Genomic DNA, 20534 nt, shown 5'->3' on the forward strand with positions numbered 1-20534 from the left:
AATGTACTCATACAAAACTGCCGCGATGTACAAAAAGATGTATACGTATGTTTTGTCGACTACGAAAAGGCATTCGACACGGTCAACCACCACAAATTAATGGAAATTTTGATTTCAATTGGGTTAGAGGATAGCGACATAAAATGCATCAGAAACCTATACTGGCAACAGACCGCAAACATTCAAGTAGATGGTGAAATTACTGGAAATATTATAAATATATGTTTAAATAAAACCGAGCTCGAGGTCTTTGTTTTTGTTGTTTTTATTTATTATTTAAATCGATATTTCGTCTTTCTTCGAAAGACATCATCAGGATCTGTAGGAAAACATTTTTATTATTTTTATGCATACATGCTATTGCTTGTTGTTGCACTTACAAATAATACTTAAAGCTATTACAACAATAACAATAACATCGCCAAGCACCAACGTCGACCTTGTATCGTTGTCATATGTTTTGTTACTGCAGTGCTCTCTTCTTATTCCACTCTATTTATTTTTCTGATCAGATGCCTATAACTTGTTTTTGGATGTTTCGAATGGTAATTTACCAATCTCCCCGATGCCATTCGAAACATCCAAAAACAATAATAATGAACACGGCATCAAATTTTATAAGTCGCGTTCTAAATATCAGTGACAAGGAATTTCATAGAGAAAACATAAAGAAAATAACTTCGATATTAAGACAAAATAGCTTCCCATCAAATATCATAAATATTCTAATCAAGCAGTACTATAATAATAATAATAAAAATCAACAAAACACAGAAAAACCAATTAAAATTTATAAATCGGTTACATATATATCCGGCCTTTCAGAACGCTTTAAGAACTCAAAATGTTATGAAGACATCAACTATGCAATAGCGTCCAAAACATATAACACTTTACAAAACTTATTTACGCCATTAAAATCAAAAATAGACACTATGGAAAAATCGAATTTAATATACAAAATAAAATGCAATGGCAACGAAAATGAAAAATGTGGAAAATATTATATAGGAACCCCAAAAATCAAATTAAAAACGCGGTTATCCGGACACAAATCAGACATCAAAAATAGATCATATAACATGTCACAGAAGACAGCACTTTCTACCCACTGTGCCACCCAACAACATTACCCAGAACTGGAGAGTGTGAAAGTACTACAATGTGAAAACAACTACAATAAGAGACTGATGTTGGAAACTCTACACATAATGAATACTCCAACATCACAACGAATAAACTACAAAACAGATACGGAGAATTTAGCACACAGTTATAGGCATCTGATCAGAAAAATAAATAGAGTTGAATAAGAAGAGAGCACTGCAGTAACAAAACAGATGACAACGATACAAGGTTGACGTTGGTGCTTGGCGATGTTATTGTTATTGTTGTAATAGCTTTAAGTATTATTTGTAAGTGCAACAACAAGCAATAGCATGTATGCATAAACATAATAAAAATGTTTTCCTACAGATCCTGATGATGTCTTTCGAAGAAAGACGAAATATCGATTTAAATAATAAATAAAAACAACAAAAACAAAGACCTCGAGCTCGGTTTTATTTAAACATATATTTATAATATTCAAAATAAAGGTCGAACTAAATAATAAAAAAGAATAATTACTGGAAATGTTCAAATTTCAAAAGGTGTAAGGCAGGGGTGCATACTATCGCCCCTTCTGTTTAATCTGTACTCCCAAAAAATATTTGAGGAGTCAATATGTGGGAAAAATATCGGAATAAGAATAAACAACACAATTATAAACAATATTCGTTATGCCGACGATACCACCCTAATTGCAAGCAGCCCCGCAGGACTACAAAAAGTAATAGATGCTCTTGAACATGCAAGTACGTCATATGCCTTAAAAATTAATATAAAAAAGACAAAGTTCATGATTACAAGTAGAAGAGGCGTCGAATTCAACACTCTTTTAAGCATCAATGGTACTCCAATAGAAAGAGTCTCAACATTCAAATATCTCGGAGTTCAAATTAATGAAAGCTGGGATCCATCAATGGAAATAAAATGTCGAATTGAAATGGCAAGAAACTCTTTTTTTAAGTATAGACAAATATTAACGAGCCATGACATAACCTTGGAAACAAAAAAACGATTTGTTAAATGCTACATATGGTCAGTACTATTATACTCGGCAGAAACATGGACACTAAAAGCAGCAGACGAGAGAAGACTGCACTCGTTTGAGATTTGGATATACCGACGGATCTTAAAGATATCCTGGATAGATCACATCTCAAATAATGAAGTACTAAGGCGAATGAATACCGAAAGTCAAATGATCAGAATGATAAAAACGAGAAAAAATGCTTATTTGGGACATCTTATGAGAAATAGAAAATATTATCTCCTCCAAGCTATCATAAGATCCAAAATAGAAGGACGCCGTCCGAGAGGGAGACGAGAAATAACATGGATCAAATTCACATTCAGGAATGGACAGGACACCAAGATGAAATAAGCGCCGCCAGAAATAGAGATCTACCTATAATTGAATGAAATATTTTAATCTTATTATACATATACAATCAAACAACTCTGTAATAATCAACATTGTATGATCGCTAATATCCGAATACGGATTTGAAAATAAAGAAGAAGAAAAGAAGAAATGTTCCAAATCAAAATCCACTAAGAGTCTCTGAATACAAGAAATCTGCTCTGATAAAAAAGTGACCAAAAAGACCAAACCAATCCCTTTGATGAACCACACGAGGGTTAATTTTTTTAACAAAAATATCGCCCACACGAATATTTCAAAAAAAGTAGAAATGGAGGGAACTTGCCCCGCCTACGACGTAAACTTTAAAAAGTGTCTCATATTTTTAGCTTTACTTTCAAAACCTATACGTTTTGAAAAAATTGAATTTGGTTGCACAGTATTATCAACGGCGAATGTAAACTAATACCGACGGGATTCAGTATGAATTTTTTACAACCCGATAACCCTGTATCATAGCGTGATGAATTTCTACATAAGATTACATAAAATCTTAATTATAGGGTGATTCGGTGAAAAAAACCTCACGCACAAAACGATTTTTAAATTTGAATTTATCAGAATTATGGGCAATATTGTGAAGTCACTGTAAGCAGATCAGTTCGTTTTGAAAAACATTACTCTCTGTAATATAGGGTAATAAATGAAGTTGAGCCAATGGGGGAATACTCCAACTCAAGCAATCAAATGAGATTGAATCTTCAACAATAAACAAAACAAACAAAAAACAGCGGAGGCACGCGCAAAGGGAAATTTGTTAAAAACAAAATTTCCAACAACAACCTCACAGGCAACTGTGGTGATGTTCTTTTCATCTCACAGAATTCGATGAATTCTTAGTTGATACGTGCTGACATGTTGCAGAATATTTTGATTTTGGTGTTTCTTTGGAAAAGCCGAAAAGTGAGTGTGATACTCATTCATATGGGAATACTAGACACTTAAAGAGTGCGGTTTTTCGCTAAAAAGGCATCATTTCAAAAACTGAGAAGCCAATTGATAATTCCCTTTGCCGGGATGAAATCATGATATTGGTAGCGATCAGTAAAATTTTGCAACACTGTCAGTTCGTTTTGAAAAACATTAGTCTCTGTAATAGAGGGTAATAAATGAAGTTGCGCCAATGGGGGAATACTCCAACTCAAGCAATCAAATGAGATTGAATCTTCAACAATAAACAAAACAAACAAAATCGTAAAACTTAAAAATTGGGTTCTATTAGCGGCTATTGCGATATCTTCGTTGTTTGACCTACGACAATCTACGTTAAATCGTTGCAAAGGTGATATTTTCTACTTTCATTAGCAGGTTTTGCTTTTGATATAGCCCATATAGAAGCGGAGATATTTGCTTTGAAATCAAAATTTTGACTTTTTCTCTAAATAAGTTTTTTGTCCATTCCGGCCCCTGAATATTTTCCGACCTTCACCAAAATCAATTGGCTTCTTTCCCTCCGGGACCTTCATCAACCCCCAAAATTTGGTGACGATCGGATTAAAATTTTGATCTGTAGCGTGATTACGAGGTTTAGATGGACAGACGGACGGAGGCACAAAGCCAGATCGACTCAGCTCGTCGAGACATTCATTTTGGTATATATATGTATGGGTCTACGACCATTATTTCGATGCGTTACAAACTTTTTGGCCAAAACCAACTTATCCCCCCCCTCCCCACACAGTGGTGTAGAGTATAACAAGTGAACCAAGGCTATAGTCGGGTCGGGGCCGACTATGTGATACCCTACACCACTACCCCTGTTCATAAGCTTTTGACTAAAAAAATTCAGAATATTAAAATTGGGATAGCTTAGCGCCTTTGCTCTGAATGTCTTCATTAATACAGGTCAATTTTGTTGAAACGCATTTAAGTGCATCGTCAGTACAACTCAAATAAAAAATGGAAAATTGCGATGTACGCCAACCATCAATATGCGTCTTTCTCTTTGAGACCCCCATCAAACCCCAAAATTTCGTGAGGATCCGATCAAAAGTATTGTGATTGCATAAAAAAATGGAAAAATGGAATTACCGACTAATGCGATATCTCTGTTGTTTGACCACCTATGACAACCTACTTCACAGGGTTGTGAAGGTGATATTTTCTACTTTCCTTGCCAAGTTTTGCTTTCGATATACCTCTTACAGAAGAGAGATATTCGCTTTGAAATAAAACGTTGGCCTTTTGTCCAAATAAGTTTTTTTTTTACATTCCGACCCCTGAATAATATACGACCATTACCAAAATCAATAGCTTTTTTTCTCTGTGGGATCCCCGTTAACACCCAAAATTTCGTGACGATCCAATCAAAATTGCGACGCGTAGCATGATGTATTACCGCCTATTGCGATATCTCCGTTATTTGACCACCTACGCCAACCTGCTTTACATCATTGTAAAGATGGGATTTTCTACTTTGATAGTCAGACTTTGTTTTTGGAAGGTCCCCAACCATAGCTGTGATACTCGACATTATTATTAAAATCGCAAAACCGAACTCTGTAAGTGTCTAGTATTCCCATATGAATGAGAATCACACTCACTTTTGGGCTTTTCCAAAGGAACACAAAAATCAAAATATTCTGCAACATGTCAGCACGTATCAACTAAGAATTCATCGAATTCTGTGAGATGAAAAGAACATCACCACAGTTGCCTGTGAGGTAGTTGTTGGAAATTTTGTTTTTAACAAATTTCCCTTTGCGCGTACCTCCGCTGTTTATACCCTACACCACCTTGTGGTAAGGGGTATTATGTCTTTGTGCATTAGTTTGTAACATGCAAAAGGAAACGAGATAGACCCATAGTTCCTTTTAGGGATATACATAGAATCACTTTCTGAGTCGATTTACGCATGTCCGTCTGTCTGACCGTCTGTCCGTCTGTCCATGTATTTTTGTAAACAAAGTACAGGTCGCATTTATTGTCCGATTCGCATGAAAATTGGGGAATATAGTTTTTTGGCCAAAGGACGAACGCTATTTATTTTGGTAAAAATCGGTTCAGATTTGCATATAGCCCCCATATATATTTCCGCCCGATTTAAGGAATTTGGTGCACGAAACACGCTATAAGTCCGATTTCAATTTAATTTGAAATGTGCGACGGTATTTAGTCTAGAAATAAGTGTTCCAAATTATATAGAAATCGGTTCAAATTTGGATATAGCTCTCATATATATTCGCGGCCGATTTTAGGTATTTGACGCACGAAATGCGCTATATATGTATGATTTCAATAAAATTTGGAATGTTTGCCGGGATTTAGCCTAGAAATTAGTGTGCCAAATTATATCGATATCGGTTCAGATTTGGATATAGCTCTCATATATGTAGGCAGATTTGAGGCATTTGATGCACGAAAACGCTATATTTTTCCGATTTCAATGAAAATTGGAATGTGTGACGGTGGTTAGTCTAGAAATAACTGTGGAAAATCATATCGAAATTGGTTCAGATTTGGATATAGCTCCCATATATATTTTCGACCGATTTGAGGTATTTGATGCACGAAACACGATATATATGTCCAATTTTGATGAAATTTGGACTCTGTGACTGAATTTGGTCTACAAATAAATGTGAAAAATTATATCAAAATCTGTTCTGATTTGGATTTAGCTCCCATATATATTTTACATATTCACAGTGGTGTAGGGTATTATATAGTCGGCCCCGACCAACTTTGATCCTTTCCTTGCTGGTATTTGTTTGTTTTGTTTATTGTTGAAGATTCAATCTCATTTGATTGCTTGAGTTGGAGTATTCCCCCATTGGCTCAACTTCATTTATTACCCTCTATTACAGAGAGTAATGTTTTTCAAAACGAACTGACAGTGTTGCCAATTGATAACTCCCTTCGCCGGATGAAATCATGATAATGATATTGGTAGCGGTCCCTCCGGAACCTTCACCAACCCCCAAAATTTGTTGACGATCGGATTAAAATTTTGATCTGTAGCGTGATTACGAGGTTTAGATGGACAGACGGACGGATGAACGGACGGAGGCACAAAGCCAGATCGACTCAGCTCGTCGAGACATTCATTTTGGTATATATGTATGGGTCTACGACCATTATTTTGATGCGTTACAAACTTTTTGGCCAAAACCAACTTATCCCCCCCTCCCCACACAGTGGTGTAGGGTTTAAAAAGCACCAGCTTCGTCGTTCCCCATCAGCGTAGAACCAGGGACATACGCAAGGAAGGCCATGGGGGCCCGGGCCTACCCCGAAATGAAAAAGCTGCATACAATTTTGTAACATTCTTCTCTAAAAATGTCATGTTTATCTCAAACTTAAATCGGGTTCGAAGATTATAACGGACAAGAACTTCCCGCATCTCACTGGCAAAAGTCTGTACGAGGGTTATTTTGACATTTTTATCGAAAGTAGTCTTTGTGATTCAGACTACTACGATATAATTTGGTTCGCGTTCAAGTCCATTCTTCTAAGAGGTCTAAAAAATTCTACGGTAATCAACTAAAATGATTGGTTGGCACTATCGAAAAATTAGGTCCACCTGCAAATTGGTCTATGTCGGTTTATTCCTTTAGGTACCTACCTCATCCGCTAAAGATCATCACTTTTCTGCTTTTATCCAAATCAAATTTTTTAGCAAAATCTTCACATTTATTTGGATTGTTTAAAATCGTTAAGATAAATACCCCTAAAGTTTTTATATTATTGTCGGCAAGTTCATACGTTCTCACATAACTTTTTGGGGTAAAGTTATCGGCTACTGTCCATATACGAATATATGCAACATTACATTGGACCATCAAGCACACAAGATAGTTAAATATTCGCGTTATCATTGGAGAGGATGAATCTCAGTGAGATATTGTCTTTCCTGCGGCAGAAGTGTTGTATAAGTCTTGCATAAATTTAATCACAAGATCAAACATTTTAAAGCTTTTGAGTAGTCGTTCAGAGCTACAGAATGCCCTTTAGCGCGGAACAATTGACTACTGAACAAATTACACTGTCCGACAGCCAAAATTACACTTGAACCGGACTATATACGTTCGAAAAAATAGCCAAAATGGAGTAAAATGGCATTTTGTAATTTTTCGTTTTCTCATCGTTTTGACCTTTTAGAAGTCCAAAAAATTTCAAAGGTCAACATTTTTCCAAAAAATATTTTAAATACTTGTACTCGTCGTACGATGCTGGTATTTGTGTCGTATTAAAGAGGAGAGTATAGGCTTTACATAATAATTATAAGTTATTGCATTCCAGGATAAAAAGGACATCAAAAATATCCTTGAAAAATTAAGTCAAAAGTGAGCATTTTGGCAGGCGCATATCTCCTAAACCGCGAAGAATTTTAATTTGTTCATGGAGGCAAAGTTGTAGCTCTTGTCATAAAGAATATAAATTCTGGACACATGAAATCCACCAAACCTCATCTTCCTCATTTTCTATAGGGGTTTTACCTTGGCGATTTTGACCTTGAAAATGAGGTTTGGTGGATTTCAAGGTTTCTTTAACTGTCCTGCCGGCTACGGACTTGAGGACCTGGAACCCACATCTCAGCTTGTCATAGAAAGGTGTACCATGCGCCGACGACCCGAACGTGCTGGAGAAGGTGGTGCTCGGAATTTTACTACCATCGATCACGACATTTAACCCAGTGCTCACTTCTGCAGTCCATGTGGTGAACAGAGTGGCCGTGGATTTAGCGGTGGATATTTGCATATTTCTGGCGTTAAAAATGATGGTAAAATCACTTAAATTAGTGTTCAGGCTTTCACAAAGGAAAGTACTTGACGCCAAGAGCATTTGGAGTGGGTGAAATACAGCAGAGGCTTGGAGACATTGAAAATGTTGAAAAATTTTATCGTAAAGTTTGTGTCATTTTGTTTCTTCCATTAAATTTTCATTTTCCATTTGATCCAAAAACTTTATATATGAAATTTTAAGGCGATCGGTTTACGTTAACCCGTGATACCAAAGCGATTCTTGTTTCCAAAGTAATTTGTATGGGACCAAAGGTGAATTTTTACGAACATTTTCTAAAACTCACATATTGGAAATATTCGGAAAATTAGTGCGCATGGTAACTCTTGAAGAGAGTTACCGATTTGGTCCATCCTTTGCACATCGTGAAATTTCTAACAGAGTTAGATGAGGTTCCAATATGGACTCAATCAATCCACTCCTTCGGGTACCTCCCACACAAATTTCGAAAAAGTTCAGTTTAGGGCCTGCTCTCGAATCGCTTTAATTTTTGTTGTAACAACTTATATTCACTGCCCCCGCCATATGACGGTGCAAATTTCATAAGGTACTTCCTGAGAAAATAGGGCGAAAGGTTCAAAAACCCCTATGACACCGTGTGTAGTGCTTGGAGCGCAAGATAACTCTCGAACGGATCCGCCGATTCGATCCAAAATTTCACCTTCGTAATATTTTGTCCAAACTTAGTTTAAGTTCGAAGATATGCCATGTCGGCCCACTCCTCCCCACAAAAGTTCAAAAATATTCAGAAAATTGTACTCACGATATCTCTTGAAGGGAGTGACCAATTTGGTCCATACTTTACACATCCTAATATATCTTCGAGATATAGATAAGGTTAGATTATTAATTATTATTAACTTAGTTTCAGTTCGAAAATGGGCAATACCGGTCCACAACTTCCGGTACCTCCCCCCTAATATTGGAAAAAAATTTGACTTAAATGGTAGGCACCATACCGATGTATACCGATGCTGTTCGATAGTATGTTTTCCGTTGACTGGTCCAAAAGTTATACGATGACCCACTGAAATGACTACTGGGCGCTATGTATGTCTAAAATATGTGACTCACAAAAGAAGATGCACTTCCATAATGAACTATGTCGGTGTATTCCTTTAAGTTCCTCCTCAGCAACACTTTTGAACTTTAATCCTAATCCCCATTTTTGTCTGCAAGTTCAAATGTCCAAAAAGGGCCACAAAATTCTAAAAAAACACCCGAAATATATTTGATCTTTCCGTAAATGGAAGTTTCAGTTCACATAGGCTGAGGGTATATCTCTGTCGGCAAAGCCGACTGATACTTTTTTAATTGTTTCTATTTCCGTTGTACTTTCAATGGGCGCACAGTGGTTCAGAATGGTTTTTTCCTGGTCAAAATTCTGTAACTTTTGAACGGATAGAGATATTTTCATAATTTTTTTTTTTGTTAGACAGATAATACAATCAGCTTTCAGACGAGTTATAAGCGGTCAAATTCGGTACAATTTGACAATTTTTCAACAAAATATGAGTGTTTTTGTAGTTTTTGTATCTTCCTATGTATTAAAGATGGTCAAACACCAACAAATAAACAATAAAATTACCAAAAAATTAAAAAAAAAAATCGAAAAAAAAATTCGAAAATTTTTTTTTTTTTTCAAAAATTTGTAAAGAAAAAATTTACAACAAATTTTAATTTTTTCAAAAATTAAAAAAATACTCCTTGGGGTTTCATAAAACTTATATAGCTCGTGTAAAAACTCATATACTCAAAAAATGTTAATTTGTGTCAAAAAGCTGTAATTCATATGGGAAACGGTATAGAAAACACACACATTTTTACCCATGTAATTTCAATAAATTAAAAAAAGTGTTAAACGGACGGAACGGGACGGGTACAAAAGTATAAATGCGCGCAAAAGAGGAGATTCTCGAACATCTTTCTGTGAAAACAGAACATTGTTCCATGTTGTTCCATAAAAGTTCTAGTCCACTAAATGTGGAATTTCATAAAATTTAGTACCTGAGGAAAAATAAAATAGCTCATGTTGTGTAAACGCTACGGTAATTTACTAAAACTACTTTTAAATTCCACAATCCTGCCTACCTTACATTGAAATAACGAACACAGTATCTGTTATAGTTTCCGAGAAATAGCTACGTCTTTCTCCAGAAATATGCAAAAATTACGTATTTCCCAAAAATGGGGAAAATGTCCGTTTTTAGGGGCACACCACGCCCACACCTTCCAATATTTTGACCCATTTTTTTGGTTTCCTTAGTTTCAATATGTTTACTATCGAATACCATATAGAAATTAAATATCTTTGACAAAACAAAATTTTGATTTTTGGCCAGGAAAATCGATTCCTGAACCATTTTGTGGCGCCAAAAGCGAATTTTTAGGAAATCGCTTTACAGGCCACAATTATTTTCCAATAGATGAAAAAACTTCGCCAGTTCATTATTGTGGCAAAAAATGAATCCTACAAAAATTTGTGAAAATCGGCTCGGATTTTAATATTAGCTATATTATAGGGCCCAAATTACCAATAATTGGTCATATATGCATATAGGAGCAATGTCAAAATCCAGCCCAACTTTATAACATTTTTGTAGGAATTGTTTCATAGCCACAATATGAACTGATAATATTTTTTCATCGATTGGACCATAAATGCGGTTTCAATAGAATTTTCGAAAAATTTCATCTTTGGTCCCACACAAATTACTATGGAAACAAAAATCGCTCCGGTGGCACGGGTTAATGTTAACCGATCGCCTAAACATTTCATACATAGAGTTTTTGGATCAAATGGAAAAAATTAGGAGGTAGGCCTTTCAAAAAAAAAAAAAGAATTTTTTTCAAAAAAAAAAAAAAAAAAAGAATTTTTTAGTTTTTTGGGCCGCCCTAATTTACGTCTATAAAGTGTGTTTCGTTGGAAATTTCCCAATTAAAGATCGCATAGCTTCAAATACATTATGTTGAACAAACTACAATAACTAATGTTTATTTTCAAAATAATTAATACAAAACTATCAATTTCATTAAGCAGGATTTCCACTATCGCACTCTCATACTGCCCCAAGAAAAGGTTATTCAATCAATTACAACGTTTCCTACATATCCTTTGTGATGGAATCATTTAACAGTTGTGAACAAAAATTTAGAAAATTGAATTAATGAAATTATCAACAAAGTTCCCTAATCACAACAAATGGAATTTCCTGTTGCATTCTTCGTAGACTTGGCAGACCTAATGGCGTTGTTGTCATTTCAAGAGTAGAGTGGTAATCTTTTGTGGCTTTCGCTCTTTTGTGTTGGTCCTGCAATAAACAAACCTTTGCTCTTAACACTTCATGTATTTCAGAGAAAATTGGGATTTTTTTGGAGAAATGTCAAAATATTTGTACAGCGGTTGTCATCATGTCTGGCGAGGTTTGGTGTGACAAACAAACATAATACCTGTTTTGCAAAATTAAATGGACAGACAAACAGAAACAGCAGCAGCAGAAAAGCAGACATTTAGACTACCAAAAACCTGCAACGCATTCAAGGATTTCAATGTGAGTTTAAACAATTTTATGTCGAAATCCTTTTCACATTCATTGTGCACTTCCTTATTTGGGTTTGGTTCATTATTGTGGTTTAGCTTTTGTCTGTAAGCGAGTGAGTGAGGGTAGAGTGCAAATTGAGCAAAATGTGTTTGCGTAAATCCCTTTTCTTTGGTTTGTTTGAAATTTCACAGTTCAAATATGTTCATATTTTCATCCCACATACACACATAAGTATCCTGCCTCTTAAGGTAAACCTGTTAATAATACCCAAAAACAAGAAATGTTTCGTAGAAATGTCAGTTGTGTAAACACTGGTAGTCAAGTGTTTACCTTGAGAACACCTCTTCAGTTAAAGGCGTTTTTCAATGGTCATTTCATTTGTTCGTGTGGTTTTGTTTTTATTGGATTTGCAAATGCAAGATCTTTCCGAAGGGTGTTTATTGAAGATTTTTCTTGTTCTCTCGGTGATAAGAAGGTGTGAATTTTTCACAGGAGTATTTGGCTAATGTTTTGTTTTGGTCCTTAAAACACATGTTTCCCGTGTGTTATTGATTGGCATTGTTTTCAGAGATGATTATGGTATTTTCTTTGATCCTTTTTTGCAAATTTGTTGGGGGTGTTACTTATAATAAAGTGAATTATTTCGTTACCACTTTATCGGGTAGGATCCTAAGTAGCAGTTGAGGGTAGTGATAAAGAGAAGAGAAAACACGGCATGGTAAAAAATTAAAATTTATAGCAAAGTTAATTCCCAAATAAAAGAAGAAATTTGCAAAACCCTGCATAAAATTAGACATTAAGAAGTAAAACAATGTGCAACATTTTTGAGCTTATCAAGTGCAAACAACTTTTGCCGAGCATTTTATGAATGTAGAAGCCCAATAGGCAAAAACACTGTATGGATTTTTTTCTTAGATCGGGTTCGGATTTTATGGCCTCATCTAAACCGGGCTTTTATCGCAGAAACTATCAAACTCCCGGACCGGATTGACTAGGAACCACACAACATCCCGTGTTCCGGCCAGCGGCTGCCACCTCACTGTACATATGTTTGTATCTGTATCGTTTTTCTGTGTTGGGAGCAGTATATCCCGGAATCCCTGCTACGGCTTTTTTTTTCGTCCGTGCCGGGACGGAGGAAAATCCAAGAACAATATATTTATGCTCGGTTTGTCACATACGCATTTTCACCCATATCCAACCTTCGGTGAGATGCAAAGGATGTAAGGAGTGGGTGCATCTAAGAAGTTGCTCTGGACTTCTCCAGGTGAGGGACTACGATAGGGACTATGTTGGTACATGCTGCGTGAACACAGCCCCCAGTGAGTCGTCGTCGCCAGATTACGAATCTCCCCCAGTCCCCCACAAAAGCCACCGCACACTCAGCATATAACACCAGCCGTCTTTGTTCCAATTCCAGAAAACGCATCCTTTTTGCAATTTATTTGCAATGACTCCGAGATAAGATCGAGGAAATAGTGAACTTCATGAATAATTTCGGAAGAATTTCAAAGTCGCGGCGATGCAGGAAACCAAGCTTAACAACAACTGCAGGTTACAGCGTTGGGTTGGTTACAAAGTACTGAGGAAGGATGGCACCAGAAATGGAGGTGGGGTATTAACATTTCTATTGCACCCGTCTGTTCATTACAGACCTATCTCGCTTGAGCCCGATCCTAATGACCCGTACATGGAGTGTATGGGGGTAGCAGTCAGCAGTGGAACTGCCGAGGTAGAGTTGCTGATGTTACATCCCACCGATAAATAGCTGTATTTCAGGTTACAAGCCTAGCATAAGATCTCTTTAGGTAAGTCATAACCGTCTGGTCTTGGGGAGCTTTAAAACACATCATGAGTTGTGGCTTTCGGTCCTTGGAAACGAACAGAGGGGTGCAGCACTGGCAGAGCAGGTTGATAGCTCTACGTTTTGCATGGTCAATGAGGGCGCCCTACCAGAGTAGTGTGTCACAGTTCGCCAGACAAACCCATCATGTTACCTGATCAGACCATCTCTGATTTCATCACCTCTGAACGCCGCAATTTCGTCAATCATGGGAAATCTGATTGGCCGAGATTCAGAGAGTTCACCAATCACCGATTCAGAGATCTGCCCAATTCTTCTGATGTTCGGGTAGCGGAAAGGACGTTCCGAGACTTCATCACAGCTGCAGCCGTTCGACATATATGAACCTGCTGGTCGAATACCACAAGTGAGACCAAACTTTCCAGCAGAGGAGGTGGGATTAGCCAATGAGCCTGATGAGCTTCGTCGAGCTAACCCCAGTGACCCCAGAGTCAGGGACCTGACACTGGAAGTCAACAGGTTGGTCGGCAAGCACAAGCGGAAAAAGTGGTTAAATAATTTGAAGAGTTGCAACATTGGAGCCGGTATAAATGAATTGTGGGTAACGGTGAAGTCTCTCTTGAACCCTGGAAAGAAGGAAGATGGGACGTCAGTCATGTATGACGACGTTATGTTGACTGACCCGAAGAGGTGCGCAAGTTATTTCAATCAACAGTTTGTTGAGAACCCCGGGAGTGACAGGGCGAAGAGAAGAGTCCCTTTAGCTATTTTCCTGCAGAGGGTGAACCACCGCAGTTTACAATGGACGATGCTGCAAATGTCACCAGGAACGCTAAATCATCCAAAGCGTTGGGCTCTGATGAAATCTCCTTGCTGAAACAACTGGATGAGCCGGGAGTGGAGTACCTCACTAAAGTTCTCAACCTGTCGCTAGCCACCCTCATTGTTCCCGAAGTCTGGAAAATGGACGGGGTGGTCCCGCTACTGATGCCAGGCAAGGATACCAGTAAAAAGTGAATCGTACAGGTCGATTTCGTATTTGTTGCCCATAGCAAAGACCCTTAAGGTCTTAGTCCTCCCCAGCGTCAGAAATAGCTAGCCAGTTGCCGATTATCACCTTGGATTCCGTAAGCAGCACAGCACAGTTCTACACGTCATCTCCACACATATTTGTCGAGGACTCAACCAGGATAAGCCGTGTGATAGAACAGTGATTATGGCGCTTGACGTATCAAAATCGTGAATCCTTGGATTCTCAATTATATCTGTGGTCACCAGACGTACGTGGAATTCAGGAGAAATAAAGTGAAGCAGGGAGTTCACCAAGGTGAGGTGATAACTCCGGAACTGTATTCCGCCCCCTCCATTGAGATCGTAACGTATGCGGATGATTGCACGATCCTGCCGTCAGGTACATTTCCTGATGACATCTGTGGAAGACTGAACTACTATTTAACTGATCTCACCACCTTTTTCCACGCAAGGAATATGCAGATATCCGCCACTAAATCTACTACCACTCCGTTCACCACATGAACGGCGCAGGGGAGAAGAAAGTTGAATGTCATGGTCTATGGTAGCAGAATTCCGACCACAAACTACCCCAAACTTCTAGGGGTCACATTCGACAGCACGTTCGCATACCGCAGCTATCTGCGACAAACTGAAATATAGGAACAAGGTCCTCAAGCCTCTACACGGCTGCACTTGGGGTGCAGAAAAAGAAACCTTATTGACGAAATATAACGCGAGAGGAGGGTCTGTGGTAAGCTATGCGGCGCCAGTTTGGTCCGTGAATACGATTGAAAAATATTCAAACTTATCAGAATGCCGCCCTGTTGTCTTCAGTGGACCATCTAAATGAGGAGACAAAGATTCTTCCAGTACAGCAACACAATGACATGTAGTACTTGCTCGGGTGTTCACTTGAGTGCCATCCTAATCACCATATGTGGATAGGACCCCTCACCTAGCCATGTCAGGAGGGATCTTCATGATCTAGAAAGAGAGGTCCAGCGTTGCAAGAGAGAATCCCTAGATCAACAAGCAGGTTTAAATAGTATTCACGCGGATGCAGATCGCGTTAACGACTATCTTGTGAATGCGGTCCTTGTTGAACATTCCCAATCTATTGCCGCTGAAGAGCTTCAGCTTCCACGACAAACCAGAGTAGTTTTGGCTCAACAACGTTCGGGATGGTGCAGCCGTCTTAATTCCTATAGGGCAAGGTTTGATGGCATCGTGCAATACATATGCCCATCGTGCGGTACAGTTATATCACATCGAAACAGCCACATTCCACTGTAGCCAAGAGCCAGATTAAACATAGAAAATGAACTTACATACATATAATAAAAACAGTGTTACAACAATAGTCATGTTTTTTGCCTCCGGAGCTCTTATGTTTTTCTAAGCGCTGGAAAAACATGTATATCTTTGGTCAGCTTGTCCCAGTCATTATTAGTCATTAAAAAAATTACACTTCGGTGAAACGTAGTGAGAGATTTTTCTCTGCGTAGAGCTTACTGAGTTTGTTGAGTCCTCCACCCGAAGGACCGAGGACTGTGAGTCCCGCCATGCCAGATCATCAACTGTCTCATTTCCCTCAACATGGCAGTGCCCTGGAACCCCATCAGAACTTAACTTGTTTAAGATAGACATACAACTGAAGAGCCTTAAATTTAATGGTATATCCTAACGCTTTTTGAGGCTTTTTGCACTCCAAAGTTTACTGCCTAAAACACAGTGCAGTTGTCGTAAAATTTGTACGAACTTCTGATATTCAGTTCTTCACAATACACACCAAATCCCGTGCTTTCTGCCATCGGTGTAAATGGGTAGCTTATCAGAAATTGCCTGCCCCGCGCCCTCGACTTCTATCGGGGATTAATACCTCAGTTGGGTCATTCAAGGAAGGGTGCTTTTTACTAGTTAACTTGGCCCGGTTCGAAATACTGCTCAGGGTCTGCCACCAGACGGGATAGCCATAGGTTAATATGAGACAGACCACTGTCCTATGCAGCCAGTGTATTACATGCGGTCCAAGGCCCCAGGTTTTACCTATGAAGTTCTCACAGTGTTACTCTTCCATCTTAGCCGATGGTCAAGGACCACTCCCAGGTGTTTCGCTTCCGTAGAGAGATTCAATTACACACCATCCAGTATAGGCAGCACAAATTCAGCAATCTGTCTTTGCTGGATTTACACCAAGCCTATTATGATGAGCCCAGCGAGAAAGTCTTACTGCTGATTAGGATGACTACGTCATCTGTATAGGCATCTACCCTAGTTTCTAGTCTGTGAAATTGCTTGAGTATCCCATTAACCACCAGAAGCCAAAGTAAATGAGATTAAACTTCTCCCTGTGGTGCCTCTGACTTCCTTACGGAGCTCTCTCCAATGTTAGAATTGATTGGCCTGCTTTCCAGCATTCTATCAATCTAGATGGTTAGGATAGAGGGGACACTCAGTAGCTCTAGAGCCGAATAGATGGTTTCGAGTTTCACATTACTGGACGCCCCTTTTAAGTCTAGAAAGGCGGCCAAGGTGTGACTCTAGATATCCATATTCTTTTCTATATAACCCACAACCTTGTGTTACGCCGCTTCTGTTGATTTCCCTTTTACCGTAAGCATGTTGTGAGTTGCTTATGTGGTCACGATTTATGTTGGATCTTATTTCCAAGTCAAGCCGCCTTTCTTGTGTTTTTATTAGAATAGAGGAGAAATTAATCGGTCTATAGTGCTTCGGTAAAGAGTGACTTGTCTTTACAGTCTTGGTAGCATCTTTCGATATTACCGGTATTACCGGCCCTAAAAATTTCTTTTAGTATGGTAATCAAGACAAGTGGTGTATTTCGCAGCATCACCGGAATAATACCATCTGGGACAGGGGATTTATAGGGTTCAAATTTACTGATCGTCCACGATATCCTTGGATTACTTATAAACATATATCGATAAATACCCTTTCGTCAGGGGAACAGGTCCTATTCGTATCCAGACTAGGCAGATACGAATAGACATCCCTGCACTCCGGAAAGTGATTATTTGCTAGTAGCTCTAGGGTTTCTAGAGCAGAGTTTGTCAACGTGTCATCATTTCGGATGATGCTTCCAATATTTAAGATCCTTTCAAATCACCCTACAAAATCTTGCAGCTGCATTAACTCCTTCTATTGTTTACTGATGTTTATCCAGTAATTTCTGATAGCCTTCCGAACTTCACTCCTCTGGAATTTCACACAGTCTTGATAAAGCTAGAGAGTTGAATTTCTCCCAATTGGTTCTCCTGTGGTTCGTATGAGGCGGTTGGCTTGAAGATGTATCGAAAAGGAGCACCCCACCGACACCCTCCAGTTCAATATATTAGTCAAAATAAAATCGAATATGGACTCGCCTCCCACATTGGTGTCACTGCTTCTCCAGTAGAAGTGATGAGCATTTGTATCACAGCACATTATCAAACTACAACTGCTCTATGTCTCGTCCACAAGTTTGCACACTAATTGACTTGGCGGGTCTGGTACTTAATATGGCATGTAGACCGATAGGCTAGTTCTTCTCGAGCCTACTTCCAGCGTCACTAATGTCGTGTCGCCGTTACTGTAATTGTAGAGTTTAATAAGATTTTGACTTTTCTTAGCTACAATATAAGTTCTTAGCTTCTCCCCATTGGAAGAGTAGAATGTAGAGTAACGCCCATCGTTTAGTACGGATATCTTATTTTTTTACAAATATGGTTCCTGAACCATAGCAATGCCTATTTCAGTTCCTGTAAGGAAGAGAAGAAGTTCGATATTCGCCGCTTTACAGTGATACAGATTTAATTGCACCAAGCTAGGACGATGCTGCCTATGTTCTTTACTATGACTCCGACATGCGGAACTGGAGCCACCCATACCCGAAGTACAGCTCTCCCTTGCATTTACGAATTTGTGAATAGTGGGATCTGAGGACGGTCATGGCATTGCCCTCCACTGCCATGATTAGGACTTGGCAACATAGCCTACTACTCGTTGAGGAGCCCAGGTATCAACGATGATCCGTTCTATGTCGTTTATCCCAAAGTTGTACAGCGATATAATCAGTACATCTTGTTGCTTCGCGACAAGATCCCTCCTCCTTTCTCAACTAGGCTTGGGACCGGCTTTGGTGGTAACTCATGACAATCGCTGATGCACCCATTGAGATCGCTAGCCGGCTATCATTTTTGACAATTCGTTAAGCAGCATGGTGACAATGCTTAGGGTAAGACTAGCATGGTTTCTGCGAAGAGATGGGATTCGTTCTAACCTTGCTTGCCTTGGCAGACTTACAAGGATTCGAAAAAGTTGCAGTGACTAAAGAGATTTTGGTCTCTCCAGTAGTGATCTTCTCACTGATCTGGATCGGATGGACCGACTGTGACAGTGTCAACTTATACGAGAAAGGATGCCATTCTAACGGCGACCGCATCCTCTTCGAAACCGCTTGTTGTGATTTTGGATTGTTCGACTGAGGACTAGAGCACGCCAGCTCGTGTTTGCACCTAAGTCAGTTGGTGTCGCTTGAAACCATCATGGAGGTTTTTGATAGCTTCTTTGCTTTTTCTACTTCTTCTCAGTCTTTTTTGACGGCTGTGACTTAAGCATCTTGGTTGAAGATGTATCTTTATTCGACAAGAGGTTCTTTGGGCCGTCACCTCCTTAGGGATTTCCAGGGGGGTTCTTCCTGTTCTTGAAGTGGGTATTTCGTGAGGATAGTTCGTCCAGAACTCCTTCACAAACTCCATCCTCCTATTTCAATGATAATTTATCGTTCATCCCCTAATGTCGTCCTGGATGTCTCTTTAGAATATCGTTTATGTCGTTCAGTTCCGGATATCGTCCCCGCCATTAGGTAAAGTTCATTCCCTTGTTACACAACAGCTTGAACTGCTGGTGACAATAGTGAGGCGTTTGCGTAAATATCTATATTTGTTAGAGAGGGAGGTTTTAGAATTTTGTGGTCCTTTTTGGACATACAAAGGTGCCGATATGAATTTGGATTAAAGCGGAAGAGGTACTTTCCTTGACTCCATAGTCTATTTTGAATTCGAATCTCAGTTTGTGATTCGTTCCTTTCGATAGATATCGCGCTCACCAGTCATTTAAGTTGGTCACGGTATAGTTTAGAGATTTTGGACCAATATGTCATGAAGCAGGGACCATAAGGAGTACCTTCGGCCGCTCGGTCGCTCCGTTCAAGAGATACACCGGTTACCATCTTAGCAAAAAAATTTTCTTTGATGGAGGAAAGGAGTAGACCGATAAGAACGATCTTCGAACTTTATCTAAGATTAGCAGAAATTTTACGATATGCAAAATTGTGACTAAATGCAATATCCGGTTCCACTACACACGGTAGCCGTAGGGGTTTTACAGCTTTCGGGCCATTTTTCAGGAATCATGGGGTTGGCCATGAAAAAAACTTAAAAGAGGCCTTGAGAACAACCTGTTGCAAAAAATCAAAACGATTTCAGAGCTGGATTTTTGTTCTATGAAAATTTTAAAACGAAAAATATTTTCTTTATGATATTTTTCATTTGACAGATTTTTCTATATATATAAAAGAGTAGTGAGGTGAGTGACTGACTGATTGACTGACTGATTCATCAGCGCCCAGACGAAACCGCTGAAGCTAGGAAGTTGAAATTTTGGGTGTAGGTTGCTGTTGGTGTGTAGGGGTGAGATAAGGCTGGGTTTTTGGAAATTCGACCTAGAAGGGTACGAAAAGTACTAAAAGGTACTAAATATGGTACCCTTTGTATTAGGGAAACGGTAAGAGCTAGAAGTCTGAAATTTGGAATGAGGGTAACTGATGGAGATCTAGAAAGATATACCAAATGGTTTTTGGAAAATCGACCTCTTAGTGTACGAAAAGTACTAAAATTTACAAAAT

The sequence above is a fragment of the Musca autumnalis genome, unplaced genomic scaffold, assembly GCF_047663935.1.
Source record: "Musca autumnalis isolate F117 unplaced genomic scaffold, ASM4766393v1 scaffold_3, whole genome shotgun sequence".
NCBI classification, from domain to species: domain Eukaryota; kingdom Metazoa; phylum Arthropoda; class Insecta; order Diptera; family Muscidae; genus Musca; species Musca autumnalis.